General features: G+C 38.9%; 1 protein-coding gene across 1 annotated transcript in view; it reads left to right on the plus strand.

Moving 5' to 3' along the window:
- The window catches only part of LOC308199620 (uncharacterized protein), a 372,210-nt gene that overhangs the window by 49,905 nt on the left and 305,552 nt on the right, over positions 1 to 16,753 (plus strand). Inside the window, exons 2-5 of the mRNA XM_080604046.1 lie at positions 7,349 to 8,812; positions 13,504 to 13,634; positions 14,649 to 14,891; positions 15,421 to 15,788. The gene's annotated coding sequence lies outside the window, so the exon portion shown is untranslated. The remainder of the gene's footprint in view (positions 1 to 7,348; positions 8,813 to 13,503; positions 13,635 to 14,648; positions 14,892 to 15,420; positions 15,789 to 16,753) is intronic.

The following is a 16,753-nucleotide window of genomic DNA, read 5'->3' on the forward strand; positions in this document are numbered from 1 at the left end:
TTTGTGTAATCCCACAAAGTTGTAACTCTTGCGGTCATGGATGAAAAGAAAAAAAAACCTTAATTATATGTATTTCTCACATTTTACAGGAAAAGTAATTGGAAGATCCCCACACATAAAATTATTTTCTTGTTGTTTTGCTTGTTTGGCTGATTTTGTTTAGTTTTGTTTATTTTCCTGTGGGTGCATTTGTTTGGTTGAATTTTCAAAAATTGAAATCCTGGTGGTTACAGGTTGGACTGAAAAATAGAACGGGTGCCATTTCCATGGTTTGAAAACTTTTAATCCACTTGATGGTCCAGTGTGTAATCCTAGAATATAGTTTAGTGGAATTTGTTGTGGTATAGCTCTGAAATACTGGAGCATTGTCTTACCATTTCCATTTACAAAAGACATAAATGTTCTAACGAGAAATGAAAATCTTAGATGAGTAACAGCAACACGTTCATATGGAGAAACATATTTCAATTAAAAACTTCTTATATAAAATATTTTTTTTACTATTAATAATTATTAACATTCTCACATCCATTCAGCTACTCTTTTCCAGTATGCGGTGATGATACAGGTCACATAAATTTATACCTTTTTTTTTTTTTCCCCTGAACCAGTTTTCTAAGTCACTGGACTTTTTCAATGATTTATATGCAGAATACTTTAATCACTCGTACCTCTATACCTACATCACATATTGTAGCTTATTTTTATTTTTTCAGTGGAATGTAACCATTTTAAATTTAAATTTAAAATTATTGTTATGACTATCTGTAGGTGAATTCAGTAATTATTAGTGTTTCTGTAAATAATTTGCCTCTGTGATTCCTCAACATATAGCAGATGTACACAATAATTAGAGTTGTGCTACTGCAGGTACAATATAATAATAGGAAAGTACTTGCTTTCTCTTAGGCAACTGTACCATTAATTAAACTCCATTTAATCATGAAGTACTCCATTCAGACCTTGTTGCAGAAACTCTTTCTTAATATACACGACTTGTTTGGGTGAGTAATTCAACTACTTATTGTTTATTAATAATTTACAGGCAACATGTTCCTGTAATTTCCCCAACAGCACTCTTAGCTGGTAGGCTCTACTGATTTCATGGCATTTTCTTCTCAAAGAGGCTGCCGCTCCACTAGTGTAATTGGCAGAGCCCCATTGACTTCAACGGAGCCTCAGCTTTTCTTACCAGCACTTATTTGCATCATTAAAGGCATTTAAAAATCTGGTCTTGTAAAGAACAGATGATGTGATATTAAGAGAAAGTCAAGCACACTGTTTCATGAAAAATGTTCTGAAAGTCACCAGAGAAAGGAAAACTTCACTTTTCCTGGCTTTTCCTCTCTTTTCTGCCGTGTGAGGGGCTGGAGACTTATAGCAAGGAATTAAAAGTGCCCACATATCGGGGTGTCCTGTCCTCCTGATGGCTTCCCTGACTCCTGCCACCGAAGCTGGCTGAGAACAGCTGGGAGGACCCTGTTTGCCCAGCAGAAAGCTTGCTCCAAACAGTACGTGAATTCATTATTGCACTATCAACAAGCTATAATCTGAATTATTGATTTACCTAAATTTTTTGCCATTATTAAGAACAAGTTTTTTCATGATGCTTTCCTACTCAAACTAGGAAAGTGACAAACAAAACAGTTTTCCTAAAAGTTGTTTTTTTTTTTTTTCTTTCAATGCTTCACTAATAAGGCTTGAAGATCACTGAGTTTCTGAATGTAGTTATCTTATTTAAAGAGACATAGTAAGTGACTAATTTAAGCTGTAGAGGATTGAATAGTAGCATTTTATCTTTCTTTATTTTGTAATGTGCTAAAAAATCATCCACAGAATAATGCCAAGTAGAGCATAAAGTTTTTATGAGTGCTCAATCATGCATGGGAAGAAAAAAACTTTTTCCTAAAGCTGAGCACTTACACGCTGTTATGTTCAGTTATTTTACTAATCACCATAGTTCTCAAACAAATTGACCATTAAGTTTTCCCACTGAAAACATATTGATATACATAACTAACTTATATGCAATACATTCACCACTCTAAGGTCATTCTTTATGTCTGAGCTACATCTGAATTTACATTAAATGGGCAAGTTTGTGGTGACATATAGCTGTAAAAGAAGAATGATCGTTGCTAATAAAATGGAAGAATCCCAAATCCATGTATTTTGGCACAAAGAGGTTTTCTGAAGCAGAATTCATTTGCAAAGCAAGTTACTGCAGGGATCATAGTTCAGCATCATGATGTAGTAATGAGACAACATGGCACAAAGATGGAAATACTGTAATAAATATCCAAAATGCTATGAAGTCATGACAGTAGGTATGATCAGATACATAATGTTGAGATTCAGAAGTACTCCCCAAAGAGCAAAAGATTTTGATTCCTTAAAATGACATATAACAGGTAAATTGTCTTGCATGGGCACCATGCTTGTCAAATTTATTTGCTGTTCAGCTCACTGTCCAAAAGGCTAGCATAATTTTTTACCCATGTAATTCACACAGAGCGTGGGAAGCTATAAGAGACAAAAATCTTGTGGAGCAGTTAACACTGTTTTATTTCAGAATTGATGCACAGGTCTGCCAAATAGTACAGACGCTTAATACACTCAATTTGTGAAGATTTCAATCTTCACAAATGCACATCTTTTCGCTTTCCATCACTGGCTCTGCTGTGTGCGGGAGAGAACCATCAGCAAGGCTGATCAGAGGGGTTTGCTTAGTGTCCATCTCCAGTCCCTGAGGTGGGCACTAGTGGATATTGAAGTTCAATTATGAAAGTACCTGGTATTTGAGTGTAGAACTTCCTTGTTCAGTTAAATAAATCACCCTTGGTTGTAAGGCAAATAGCTTGACAAGACAGCAAGATGCCATGAGAAACCTAGTGGTTCTGGATGGTCAGGACAGATGTGCAACTTCTGAAAGGTGTCTCATGGTTGGGGAAATGGGAGTGAAAAGGAAAAGAACATTTCCCTCCTGACATCAGCCTCTTTTGGTATTCATCTCTCTCTGTACATATATGCACAAGGTCATCCATGTTATAATGTGTCATATGCCAGTTACAAATTTCAGTTTCACATTGTAATTTCTTTATATTAATAGACACTGTTTTACAGGAACAGGGTAAATGCCTAATGACACCACAAAGGAAGGGAAAAGTGGAGGAGGCAGGAAAAATAAGGGGAGCACATTCCTTAAGTTCTGGGTCGGAATGTCAGTGATGGTTTTTCTGTTGGTTGGTGGTTTTTTTTTGGTTTTTTTTTTTGCTTTAAATATTGGTGAATTCTGTTATAAACCATTTTTTTTCTCGGCATCTATTTCCTTTACAAAAATATCTTTTTTGGGGGCAGACATTGCTAAAATAATTCTAGTGGGGTCTGTTCTCCAGCATCATTCCACTTGCATTCCCTAATGGCCACTTTCCCATCTTCTGACAGTGAGGTTTCTCTATTTGTGGGTTATCTCATGACATTTCATACACTTCCCAACTTTAGCATTTGGTTCATAGTTATAAGTCGGAATGTGAATTCTGCATAATGAAGCTGGCTAGTGGGAAGTGTGGCCTTTGCAAACCTAAGAAAGGCCTCTGGCAAGGAATCTTTAATAAAAAATATCTCCAAGTTCTGTGGGTTCATGAGCCCAAGGCAAGAGTGAGGACCATTAAATTATTGAAAGGTAAGGAACAGAATATAGGTACATGGCAACACTGTGTGGGGATGGAAATATAGCTAAACAAAATAGCTGTTAAATTGATTTTACTTTTGAGGCTTATTGTATGAATAGTGCATTGCTGAAAGACAGTCTCAATTGAGTAGCTCTTTCCAGCTTTCTCTTTCTTTTGGTCATTTTACTCATTCTCTTCCCCTCTGAAGTTTTCTGCTAGCACTCTTGGAAGTGATTAAAGCATTGGGTTGTAATCCTGAGCTTTGTTTTTTTTTAATTTAACTCCTGGGCAAAAGGGAGTAAAACTTCAGTGAGACTTTGCCAGTGAAAGGTTTGCGGCAGCTGTCAATTGGGAGTTCATCCAAAAAACAGTGGGGTCAATGCACAGATTGTCTGTGGCTTCAGTAGGATTTAGATAAAGCCCGTGGTGATTTTATTACAGGTAAAATGGCTAAACAATGGCTAAATGGCTAAAACAATGAATGGGATCTCCAGAATCTTCCCTCCTCCTCCCAAGCTAAATAATGCCATGTGTATATTAGCACATCGGTGATGAAAGCATTGCTCAGACTACATTTGTTTAATGAAAGTCGTTTAATTAAAACTTAACACCCTTCTAAGATAGCATTGCAAGTAACGCATGAGACTCCTAGAAATACTGGTGGTAGGTGTTTATCCCATTATAATGGACAAGCTTCTGTAAAGTCTGTGTGTTAGGAGTCAGAGCTGTCTTGATTATCATTGCTTGACTGAAAATCAGTGGATTTCTGGTCTGGAGCATAGGTCTAGATTGGCATGAGCTAGCTGCAGCATTAAAAACTATGTCGGAGTGCTTGCTAAACCAGGATACCTGTGCATAATACAATTGAATAGAGAAGTGGCTGCCATTAGGGTGTTTCATATGTTGTGTAAGCTTTAGGGATAAAGTCCTTTTAAATATCCACAGGTTATGCGGTGCTTCACATTCTTGTTTCCTGGTGCATGACCAGGGATCTTGCCTTCTACCCAAGTGCAAATAAATATAATCTTCATTGCTATCATCACGGATTTTGTGCTTAGGTTACCCAGTCCTCAGTTCTGAAATACACTTCGACTTAAGTAGCTCAGGTAAAAAAAAAAAATGAAAAGTGGCTCCTAGCAGGGCTGCAGATGCAATTCATTTGTAATATTGCTACTTAAGTTGCTCTGCTTGTGCTGCATCGCCCTGCTCCTTTGTAGGAACAAGTTGTTATGGCTGGTGCTACGTGCATTACTCCAAAAAGCTTTTGGAAGTAATACAGATAGACTAACACTCATCATACAGAAAACCAATGTTTATAATAGCAGAAGAGCATTCATATTTATATTTCACATTTTCCTTATACACAGCGGATAGAATTGATTTCATACTGGACTCGGTGCTTTAGCTGCGCTATCTTCCCTCTTGCAGGGAGAAAGCATTTTAATGGAAGTAGATACTCTTGTTCTCTCACAGGGGATTTGTTATATTAGTGTCATTTTTTTTTTCTTTTTTTAAGCAAATGCAATGGAAAGCTCAGTAGTGGGACAGGAAACCTCTTTGTCTTTGTATAACAGGCAAAATCACTGTGAGCAATAATAGCATAGGGGCAGTTCATGGGCTCTGAGCTGCAGCTCTGCACCTGGGGAGTGCAGGGCTAGGGCATGAAGCATCCTCTGCATGTGATGGCCACTGCCAGCCTGGTTAGTGGCTTGGTGGTGACCTTCACATCTTGGCAGCATCTGAGAGGGGATCGAACCCTACTCAGAGGCATCTGGAAAACTGGCAGAGAAGGGGACAAGCAACACAAGCGTGCTCACTTTGGCTGGTAAAAGCGCCCCAAGCTTAATGACAAAATACAAGCAAACCTGTAGCCAGATGAAGTCCTTCATACATAATGTCATTGGTAATAGTAAAAACGTGAACATTTGAGTTGTGAAATGTACATCATGTCCCAGAGATGATTAAAAATACATAATAAATACTTACCTGGAGGGGCTTGTAAGTGGAGGCCCTAGCAGGAATGCATCAGGGGTCTTTATGCAAAATGATTTTGTAATGGCTGAGGAAGAAATTATTTATTAGTTCATCAGACATAAAGGAATAGTTAATGATAGCATTCATTACAAACTTTATTGTGGCACATAATTAGCAATCTGCTTCTATCTGAGCACAGTAGCAAAGCATAACTGGTAGAATAACAAATAAATATGATTTATAATAATATAAAAATTATATTTTCCTATCAGAAGTAATGAATCCTAGTAGAGAGAAACAGCAAATGCATTTAGCATAGATTTCAGAATTCAGTTCCCAAATACCAAATTCTTCCCTGTGGTGTGTTGCTGGTCTCAGAAAGGCTCGTGCTGTTGGCCCTGGGTTGGGCGATGGCTGCGTGAGCATCGGGCTGGGGCAGGGGGAGCGAGGCAGAAGCCGGCTCCTCCTCCTCAGCCCTTGGTGAGAAGGGCTGCTTGGGGGCAGGTGCTGCGTATCCACCGAGAACAGTCTCATGAAAGTCACATTTATAGCAGCAATCATCACTTTGGAGAATTTGGATTACTCATAACGCATTTCTGTTCAACTTCCCTATCAAGCAGGTAGCACTTTTAGTCCATCCTTTATTTATTTATTTTTTTTTTCAAAAGAGAAGGACAGGGAAAATATAGATTTCATGAGAGATTAGGTGTTCCGGTGTCAAAGATCTGGGCTTTGCAAGGAAGCATCTGGTTCGGGAAGTTGAACCTGACCCTCGGATGTGGGCTTTCATTATCCTCGCAAAATGGAGCACTTCTGGTGTCGACCATTAGATATTTTGAAGTCATTGTCTTGACTCTAACATTAATCTAAAGAAGGCTGAGTCTACTGCATTCCAGTTGTACTTTAGTGAATGTTTAAATTCTGCCCTAGTTGCTATACTTCTTTTCACAGTTTAAAGTAGATCATTCTGAACAGATGTTACACATCTGGATTTTTTACATTTTTTTTTGTTGTCTTTTTAGATGCATTATAGTCACTTCTGAAAACACAGAAAAAAAGATATTAATGTGCTTTCCTGATCCAGGGCTTCTGTCAGATGATTAGACTTTGCAAATATTCTAAATTGCTTGAAATGACTCAACACATTTAAGAGTATAAATATAGCATAAATAAATAATGCAGACTATTGGAAAGTATGGCACATCCTAATATACTTATTATTCCCATGAGGGAAAATGGTAAAAGATAATTAGAAATTCACAAAAAGTTTATAGAATTAATGTTATCTGCTAACAAGTCATGAACGATTAGGTTTCAGATATGCTAATCCTCACAGTACTTATTGGTGTTTTCATTTTTTCTAAAAGTAATAAATGAGATGAACATTTAAAAAATTAAGCTGGGCAATGTTTACCTGCTGAAATATCAGATGTGATACTCAACAATGCTTTCTGACTGTTTTTAACCTAGTCAAAGTCTTTAGGAGCATTCATTTCCAGCGTCTTCACCTGTTGGGTAGGGTTCATCTTTGCATTCAGCATTTGCTCACACAAGGGTGTCCTCCTGGTCCAGGTGTGGGGCCCAGTTAAACAAAGCCAACTCATCTCATGGGGTATTGCCCCTTCCACTTGTGTTTTAAGGGAAATCTGTCATCATGAGATATGAGGCAGTAATAATGTCTTTACTTTCTCCAAAACCACCAGCAAAATGTTGTTTTGGATGCCTGGACATAACCAAGAAACCCAAGTAAAAGAGCAGATCGTGATGGGTGAAGCACCATATCCTGCCATATTTGATTTTGTCTCCTGCTCCTCTGCTTTGCGGTCACCTCAGCCATTCCCCAGGACCACAACATATGCTTCAGCTTTCCTCAGGTGGGTCACTCATGCTCAGAATCTATTAACCAGTTTGTTGCTGTTCATCTTTGACCTCTGCAGCAAACACAAAAAATGGAAAAGAGAGGAAAATTGTTATTGATTTTATTTATAGCCCTACTTCGTTTGTGAAAGATGATCTAGATCCTCTCCTTTATGTTTACTCTTTAAATATTAACTTTTTTTTTTTTAATGAAATGGAATGTATTCTCCAACAGCAGCAACACTATAAAGTTGTAATAGTCTGCTTTTTGTTGGGTTAAAAAGGTGTAATATTTATAGAGAGATTTTATGATTTTCCTCTTGTGCTGGGTGTTGGTTTTCTCTTCATGGTACTTGGTGTTTTGTGCAAGAATGCAAATTAATTTGGTGCATTTAAAACTTTTTTTGACTATGGATTATGCTTAGTATTAGTGCTACAAGAAAAAAAACACAACGTAATTCGTATAATTTACTGAGAGTGTAAATGAGTGGGGAACTCAGTGAAGTATTTTACATAAAGACTAATATACATTTGGAATATATTCTCAATACATCCATATATATTTTTGGAATAAAGAGGCCTTAGGCCCAACTTATACCCAGTGGAAAAAAGAACACTCACTGATTTCAGATTCTTTGAAGGAGAACTTAAATGAATTTAGGAAGATATTAACTTTGTTTCAGAGATGGATGGGATTAAGAGGTCAAACTGGAAAGTAACAGAGCAGAATATAGCCTGAACCTGACAGACCAATCAGTTGTTTTCATAGATTTTTAAGCAAGAAAGTGCCATTATAAACATCCTTTCTGACCTCCTGTGTATTGCAAGCCAGGAAATTTAATCCATGGTTCCTGCATTAGAGGAAACTGCTCTCCTCTATTTCATAAAATGGCTGTCTTGTTTGTTTTGCTGAGTGCTATTTTATTTTCTCAGGGTGTAGAATATCAGCCATTAGATAACAAATCTTGGCGTAGCTTTCTGTAGATTTGTTTTAAACATTTTGATGTCTATTGTATAAACGAGGGTTTCATTAAACAAAAACTACCGAAAACAGCATAGTCACTGCAAATGTTTTTTTCATCACTGCATAGTATTTATCTCTTTTATTTTATTTTTTCCTCTTAAGGTAACAGAGCTCTTTATTTTAGCTCAAGAACCTGATCCCACTTATACCTCTCCTATGTCTGGTTTTGCCATAAATCCAGAATGATAACCCCACCGTACTGACATATTCACAAGAGGGACATCAACATTATTTGTGAAGGAGTGGCACAAAAATAAGACGTGGAAATGCGTGGAGCTGAAATCAGGTAAGACTCACTTGGGAAAGAAATGCAGTTTTGGAAAACCACTTCCAGTTCAGGATACGGGAGCTTGGAGGTTGAAGTTCTGGCCAAAAGATGAATCAGAGGGTAAAATAGGCAGGAGAAACTTCTGAAAAAGGTTCTTTGTAGGAACGTTCACTGTAAACACACAAGTGTGTCTCCATCATGCAGAAAATCTCTTGAGTGTTTCTTTATGTACTGGCGCTCCTTCAGTGACTGTATTTGTATTTTCCCATTCGATTTCAGCAAGAGATAAACAATCTCAGAGAAGAATTTAGACAATTAAACTACTTTATTTAATCACCTGATATATTTTAGAAGTCAAGAAATTTTATTTTGTTAAAAAACATGTAAAATTATATTTAGACAAATGGTGTATTCTATGTTGCCAAAGACTTTAAAAACAAAACAAAACTTCCCACAATGAATGCCTCAGTTTCCTTCTTCAATTCCTAGCTGCAATGCTGCAAAAAAGTCACTTTTCTAGATGACAGATTTGCTCTGCCATTTTGCAGGTATAATGTAGGAGAGCATTAGTCTTTAACAGCCATTTCAGATGCTCAAGCTGCTTTAAAGCTTCTGTGGTTTTGAACTAGCATCGCCTCTCGTGGCACTATCAACTAGGCTACTTAACTGCTGTGTTCAAACACTGTGTTTTATGTAATCTGATTTGTGCTGCCCAGATTCATGGAACCACTTTCTTCTGTGGCATTTCTGCAATCACTGCTTTATCTTAATTATGATAATAAGTAATTTGCAAAAGGTATTGAAGTGGAAAAATAAACAAAGTAAAAAGAAAACTCCCAGATAAATAACTTACCAGAAAGAATTACTATTGGTTTTATTATCAAGCACTAACTATGCTGGATTTTTAAATAAGCATATATATATATATATATTTATATATATATATGAATATGTATATATAAGTATTTCAAAGCTTACTCAAAACGATGTATCGAACTCATTAAAAAATACATATCAAAACAAATAGACAATTACAATTCTGTTCTAGTGAGGAAAGAAAGAAAATGCTGGAAAACACACCAGAGCCCGGCGCAGAATGCTAGGTGGAGGCGATGCTCCACGTCTTTCACAGCCAGGCATGTAACTACACATAACTACTCACTGTCCAGTTTGGGAATCTTTTTCACATACCCACTTACAGTCCTTCAAGCTGATGAGGTGTTATTCTTTCAGTTGCTATAACACCATTTAGATATCCAGTGGAGCTGGGGCTGCATATGCAGAGTAATTTCTTACAGTGACAGTAGATCCTTCCAACTAATTTGGAAGTATGAAGTAACCTTCCAATACACCAAACATAAAATTCTTCTTCAGGAAAGCCATTAAACAATACTTTTAGGTTAGATCTTGCTTTCTCCTTCCTGTAAATAGGGAAGTGCTACTTATAAGCTACAGTACCTTATCTTTTGTGCATAACAGAATTAATTGGCTTGGGAATCCCCAGGCAGCTGTTTGCTTTACCACAGGCTGGTAATTGATGGTGTTAAATTGCACACAGAGGTCACTCAAACCATGGAGTTTTATGAAAAATCCAGAAATAGTTTACCATGACCACATGGGAGGACTGGCGGAGGAATCTCACAGTATTCTGTTTGAGTATCTACTACCTTTCTTGTTTGGTTTTCCAATTTTTAATAGACTTTTTCTCTGGAAACAGCTTTTAAATTATGAAGCTGGTATATACCTGAAATGAAATGTTGAGCTTTCAAAAGTATATTTTTAAGAGTTTTGATGGGGTTGAAAAATGTGAGCCTGAAAATAAGAAGACTGACTTGACTCAGAGGAATCTGATGTTGGCATCAGCAGGAGCAAACAGGCAGCAGCAAGGACTGAGCTGCATGCCTCTGCTACTAATATTGCCAATTAAAACTAATGGTGTGGCAAAACCAACAACGAAGGGGAAAAGGTTGGTCCAGCTTCCCAAATCTGAATGTATGAATTTAGCAGAACAGTTATGCTGAGTTCTTCTCTGAGATACCTGAAAAAAAAACAAAAAACAAAACAAAACAACAACAAAAAAACAACACCCTGAAGAAAGTCAGGACCAGTTCCCTTTTAGACAGAGGTTATATTTCAGCATAAAATCCAGCAAGAGGGAGTAAAACTCGTTACCTACAGTTTACCTAAGGACATTGGATGGCTCAGGAACCCAAATGCAGTCCATGTACTGGTTTTGCTACGCTGCATTTTTTTTAATCAAAACACACTTGAAATTCATATATTTAATGTTTGAACATTTGTTCTTGGGTTTTTCTGTGGAGGAGCTAAACAAGAGATGCCCTAGGGATAAGGGGGATGGCAGCTCTTAGGCCCTGTAGAGACAGACATCTGGGGGTTGTGAAGGTGGATGATAAACATCCATGTGTCTTTCAGTGTATATATTTCTCAAAACATCTGTCTTCACATGTCTTCATCTGGGGAACCTTACCCAAAGAAAGCTGGGGAGATCCCAGTGGGCCAGGAAAATTTAAGGCTGGCTGACACAGTGAAATACTCAAGGAAGAATGAGCTCTGTGTGCTTTATTTCTGGCTTATGTTGCCAGGTGAGTTAATAAAAATTCATTTCAGTTAATCTACATCCACTGAGTATTGTCTGTGTCTCTGCGGCTGAATGATGCTTTGGTCACGTCTTGGCGATGCTAGCAGAGCTTAGAGCTTCTAATGTCCATGAATTAGAAGAATCGATCTCTTCGAACACATTTTAAATTGATCTTTGATTGGACCACATAGCTCTTGGATAAGGTACCCTAGTATTAGTCAATTTGACTTGGAAAGATGATGATTCAAATTAAAATTGAAACATGACCTATATTGAGCAGCTGCAGTCTGCAGAGTGATATTTTTTCTTGTCTTTTTCTTTTTTTCCTTTTTTATATTTTTAGTGTGCAGCTCTGTTTGTGATGTCCTTGCTTTGAATACTAATGTCTGTGCCCAGGGCTGTGTCCAGAATTGCTAACTCAGGCATTTGCATTAACGATTGGCGGCCTGTAATATCACTTTAATCCTGGCTTTGAATTACTCAAATTCTGTAGCACAAAATGCTTCTGTATCCTCTGCTTATAAGAACATCTGACATAGTTACACAGAGCTGCCTGTAGGTTTGGAGGGGGCTGATTTTTTATCCATCAGTAGCCTTCTCTGTCTTAATAGTAGTTTGAAATCACTGTGATGGTCTTGAAAAAGTACAACTATGGTTAAGGCCCTGCCTTCCCAAGGGGAAGGGGTTGCATCCAGGCACCTGGAGGACAAGGGTGGCTTCCTGTGTGCCCACAGGTGCCCAGCACCCAGGAATACCACAGACAGGGTGGCAGAACATCATATGTCTCTTCGTGATTTCCCAGGATGGGCATGACCTTTGCACAACTGCCAAAAAAAAAAAAAAAAAAAGTACAAAATGCTTTGCACATAATTACTTACTTTGATTAACCATAAATCAAAGTTCAGTAATTTATGTAGGTATGGAAGAGGTGAAACCTTGCTGATGTATCTCAGATGTTCTTTCTGTATTCCTTACCCTTACAGGAAAGGAGTATTTAATCTTGGGTTCCAATAATTACCTGTTTTATTAATAAGTAAACCCAATGCATCTTAGATGTCAAGTATCTTGTGGTTTCAGTCTCTTTCAAACATGCCGTTTTATGACCAAACCTCATTTCTAAATTCAGCAGATTTGAGCCGATAATTAAATTTTCATGGCTAAATTATAACTAGCTATTTCCCCTTATCCCCTTCCAAAGAAGATTTATAATGGGAAAACTGACAAGTCAGGACACTTATAAATTTATATCTGAAAGCTCCATTGTGTCAGCTTCTTCAGAGCAGTCTTAATGTGATTGTCTTGTCAGCTGCATCAATAATAGAAGGCGAAGATCAATCTGTAATGAAGGCAGATGAGATATTTTTTCTGAGTGTAGAACTGTGATTCTTTCCCAGTAACTGGAAGTTGCAATTACGGTGGTCGTGCTGGATATTGCTCTTCAAATGCCTTGTAGATCTGTAGTTTGGAATAGCCAATGACAAATAAAATTCACCCACCATAGCAACACATTGCTCGCGAAGGTTTGCACAAAAGTAGGTCATATCTTGGCATTTTAGAATAAAAGTTATATCTCTGAAGTACAAAATGTATTGCATTTTGTCTTTGTTTCATTATTACTAAGCCTTCAGTTCTATTTTTCCACCTGCAAAATTAATTTCTTTGGAGATATTAATTTCTCTGTAAGTGAAAAGAGGAGAAGCAAGAGCACTGCCAACCTCACGTGGCTGCGGAGAGACGTGTTAACTGGGAGCACGTGGGGCTCCACTGCAACAGTCACTTGGGTGCCTGCTTTGCTGGGATCTGCAGGTCATGGAGGAGATAGCCCAGGTGCAGGGAGACCAAAGGAGTACTCTGCCTCCATAAATGACACCTAAATCATCCCTTGCCCCTCTCTGTTTAAGGAAATATGTTGAATTACTCAAGCAAATAATTCATGTGTAGACACCCAAAGGTTGTTTGCTGAGTTTACTGGATGTCTACTGCATCAGTACGTTCATTCTTCTCCTCCCTCTTCTGTGGCGTTGTTACTGAAGCTCTGATTGGGATTATCAGATTGTTTTCTGTAACCTGAAAAGTGTGTTCACTCAAAATAGATCTCTTATAATCACAGGTTAGGAGAGCATTATTAAACGCAAAACTCAGCCCTCTGGGAGCTGGTGGAACTCACCCTCTAGAGATTTTTTTCCTGCAGAAAAGGTTTCGTTACGGACACCCTGGAATACTGTTTGGAAAGACAACAAGGTAATTCAGCTTTTCATTTCTGTTTGCTAAGATCCTGTTCAAGTTCTTGTTCCTTGACATACAAGCTTGTTTATGAGAACTAAAAGATCTTGAAAAGAGTAATTAAGCACTTAAAAACATGGTGTTATATTCTTCTTTAAATGACTAGGTAGGCCTTTGGATTTGGCCATGTGGTTTAGGTTTTTTTTTTTTTTTTGGTTTGTTTGCTGTTGCTATTGTTGTTGGAAAAACAAAGCATCTTTAACAATAAAGACATCTTGTAGCTTTATCTTATACCACATTTTATTCTGAGGCGTCCCACAGTTTGATAAGCTGTAGTTTGGAAGAAACACTTCAGTGCACCTGAAAGCTGAAGCACACGATTTTTCTTTGGAAGAGCAAACAAAGCAGAATGAGAAGGGAAGAAGCAGGGCAACAGCCTGCTTGTCCCCAGTCGACAGATGAGTGACCACGTTAACAGGACACAGTTTGTCGGGCTCCACTTGAAAGGCCACCAGTGCCATTTGCTAACATGGGGACCGGCCATTCCTCTAGGAAAGACGGCCAGCTGGCAGAGCATGGCGTCAAAGCAAGGAGCTGACCCAATCTGAAACAGCTGAGAATTCACCCCATATTTTCTGTAAATGATAGAAGAACTTTTTCAGTTCCTCACAGTGGCTTAATAACAGATCCAGCTCCCTTTCTTTTTTTTTTTTTCTAAATCTCCTAGAATATTTCCTTACGTATTTTCTGCATCAGTTTTTGGTAGAGTCCTGGTACTCATTGCAGGTTATTTTGTCCTTGGCTCCGTCTTTTGAAATGCTCAGCTGTGCCGTGAGGGAGTAGGCAGACCACTCTGGGATTTCGATGAGCAGTCAAATGGTAACAACAATGAACATTAAAAGCAAATTGCTGAGAGGCCGTGGGGCACAAGCCGGAGGTCCTCTCCATAAACAAGTTAGGAAATGTTTTCAAAACAGTAATGCATTTGGTTAAGTGAGTCTCGGTTGATGGCTGTCTGTAAATGATTCTCAGAGAAAAGAAGCTGCATCCATTGACTTGTTTTCACTGGATGATTTGGATTTGGAAGCAGAGCCGGCTTTGCCTTGCTGTGTGAAGCAGAGCACCCCATCTCGCTGCAGTGGCGCCCGGCGCGCTGCTCGCTCACCTCCACGCTGACTGCAGCACCTCTGCTCCTTCACAGCACCCTTTGCTTCTGAGTGGCTTTGTCCCATTCCCAGATCCTATTTCCCTTACCATGGAAAGCGAATTAAAAAGGTAAGAACCTTCAAAAAAAAAAACGTGGTATTAAAATGGTACGGACTCACTGCCTCCATCTCCAGCGAGCTTTTAGCCCAGCGTGTCTGGTCAGTGCTCGGTCCCGTTGCAAGCCCTTGTTCCGAGGTGCTGCTTTGAATTTCCCACCGCCCATGTATGCAGCATCCAGGAGAACATCCCCTTGGTTCAGAAGTGATCTACAACTGAGTGTTGCTGGGTAAAAAGTTTCTAGATGAAATTAATTTCCTGTTGAACATGGGGAATATTCAAAACTATTATCACTTAAACAGAATATTGCAGTCAGCCACAACTTCAGCAGTGTGAAAGGCAGTAATGAGAACAATCTTAGCTTTCCCTATGCCTGCCTTGGAGACTGAACAGCTAGCTAGGGCACCTTGGAAGGCAATAAAAGCAAATTAGTTGATGAAATTGTTCTCTATAGTGTGCAATACAATTTTTCCTTCAATAGTAAGTCTGTGTTAGGGAGGAAAGAATGTCTGAAAATAAAGTTAGTCCTCTGTTTTACCAGGCTGGTGGGGAAGATAAAGGATCCTGCTGTTCAGTGGGTGTATGCGATGGAAAGCTGCTACCTCCCCTCCCCGTGCCTGCTGCTTTTCCCATCCGACGTGTGACTTGCCTTTCCCATGCCTTTGAAGCATCTAGCAGCCAGAGTTTGCTTGTCTGCACAGGATGGATGCTTGCAATGCAATTACATTCTTGGTATTAAGAAGGTGAAAAGACTGATGAGGATTGCTGTTATCCTGCAGAAGCTCTCCTACCAGTACCTCTCACACAGGTTTCCTGCACCAGTCACCTTCTGCACCTTAGCATGGGTTCAAAGCTCACATCTCAGCAGGGTTGGTCCACATTACAGAAGCACAGGAGCGATTTTTCCAGGTAATGGCTTTAAGTCTGACTTCTGGGAGAGCTCCTTGTCTGGTGTGATGCAGCATACCACCGAGGAGTGCAATGGGGGCTATGTCTGTGCCAGCTGAGGGCTGAACTTTCTACAAAAATTGTCAGGCTCTGGGGTTACAGCCTCTCCAGCAGCAAAGATCAATTAGAGGCAATGATCTCTTCTAATCCTTCTCTAAAATTAGTAGTCTGGAGGTGGACAAGAGGTTAATTGTTGCAAACTAGTAAAAGCTCAGTGATAAATGGTGAAAGTGAGCAAGTGTATACTCCCCCCACCCATGGTTAGCTCTGTATAGTCCCGGCGGACAATGTCACAGCAACCCACTATTGCTGATCGTGTGGCTTCGATCACAATTTGAAGGTGGGTGAGGACAGTATGACAGGCAGGATGGTCAGGAGACTGCAAGAGCTCTGGCTGCCACCAGTGGCAGTTCAGTTTCTGGCTGGAGGAAGGGTGGTAGCTTCAGGGCTGTGGACAGCCAACCTGAGGCCAGCTGGCAATAATTATTATTATTAAGTTGGCTGATCTCACCTTGGATCTAGAAGACTATCAGTGTCAAACGTGGTGTGTACCATGGAGTGCCAAGTAGATTAGAGAGTAAGCCTCTTCAGCTGCACAAATTTCTTTCAGTGCATAAGAAATTGATGTAAAATTGAGTGTTTTTCTTATTATCATTCTGCAGTATGTCTCTAGCAAAATACTTCCATTACAAGCACATCTTTCTTTGGGGCTGGTAGGGGAAAAATGGGTAAGACTTGCAGAACCGTCCAATTTTATTGAGGATATGTTGAAAATAGAACAATGTTGAAATTGACGTAGTGTTTTGGCTTCACATTTTTTATTGTGGTGAGCTGGAATAGTTTTTTAATCCACATTTTCCCTCTAATTGCCAAACAAGGATTTGATGATTTATGCTGCCACATGCTTGCTAAGGATGTATCATTCC

The sequence above is a fragment of the Anser brachyrhynchus genome (genome assembly GCF_964034855.1).
Source record: "Anser brachyrhynchus genome assembly, chromosome: 9".
Classification (NCBI taxonomy): domain Eukaryota; kingdom Metazoa; phylum Chordata; class Aves; order Anseriformes; family Anatidae; genus Anser; species Anser brachyrhynchus.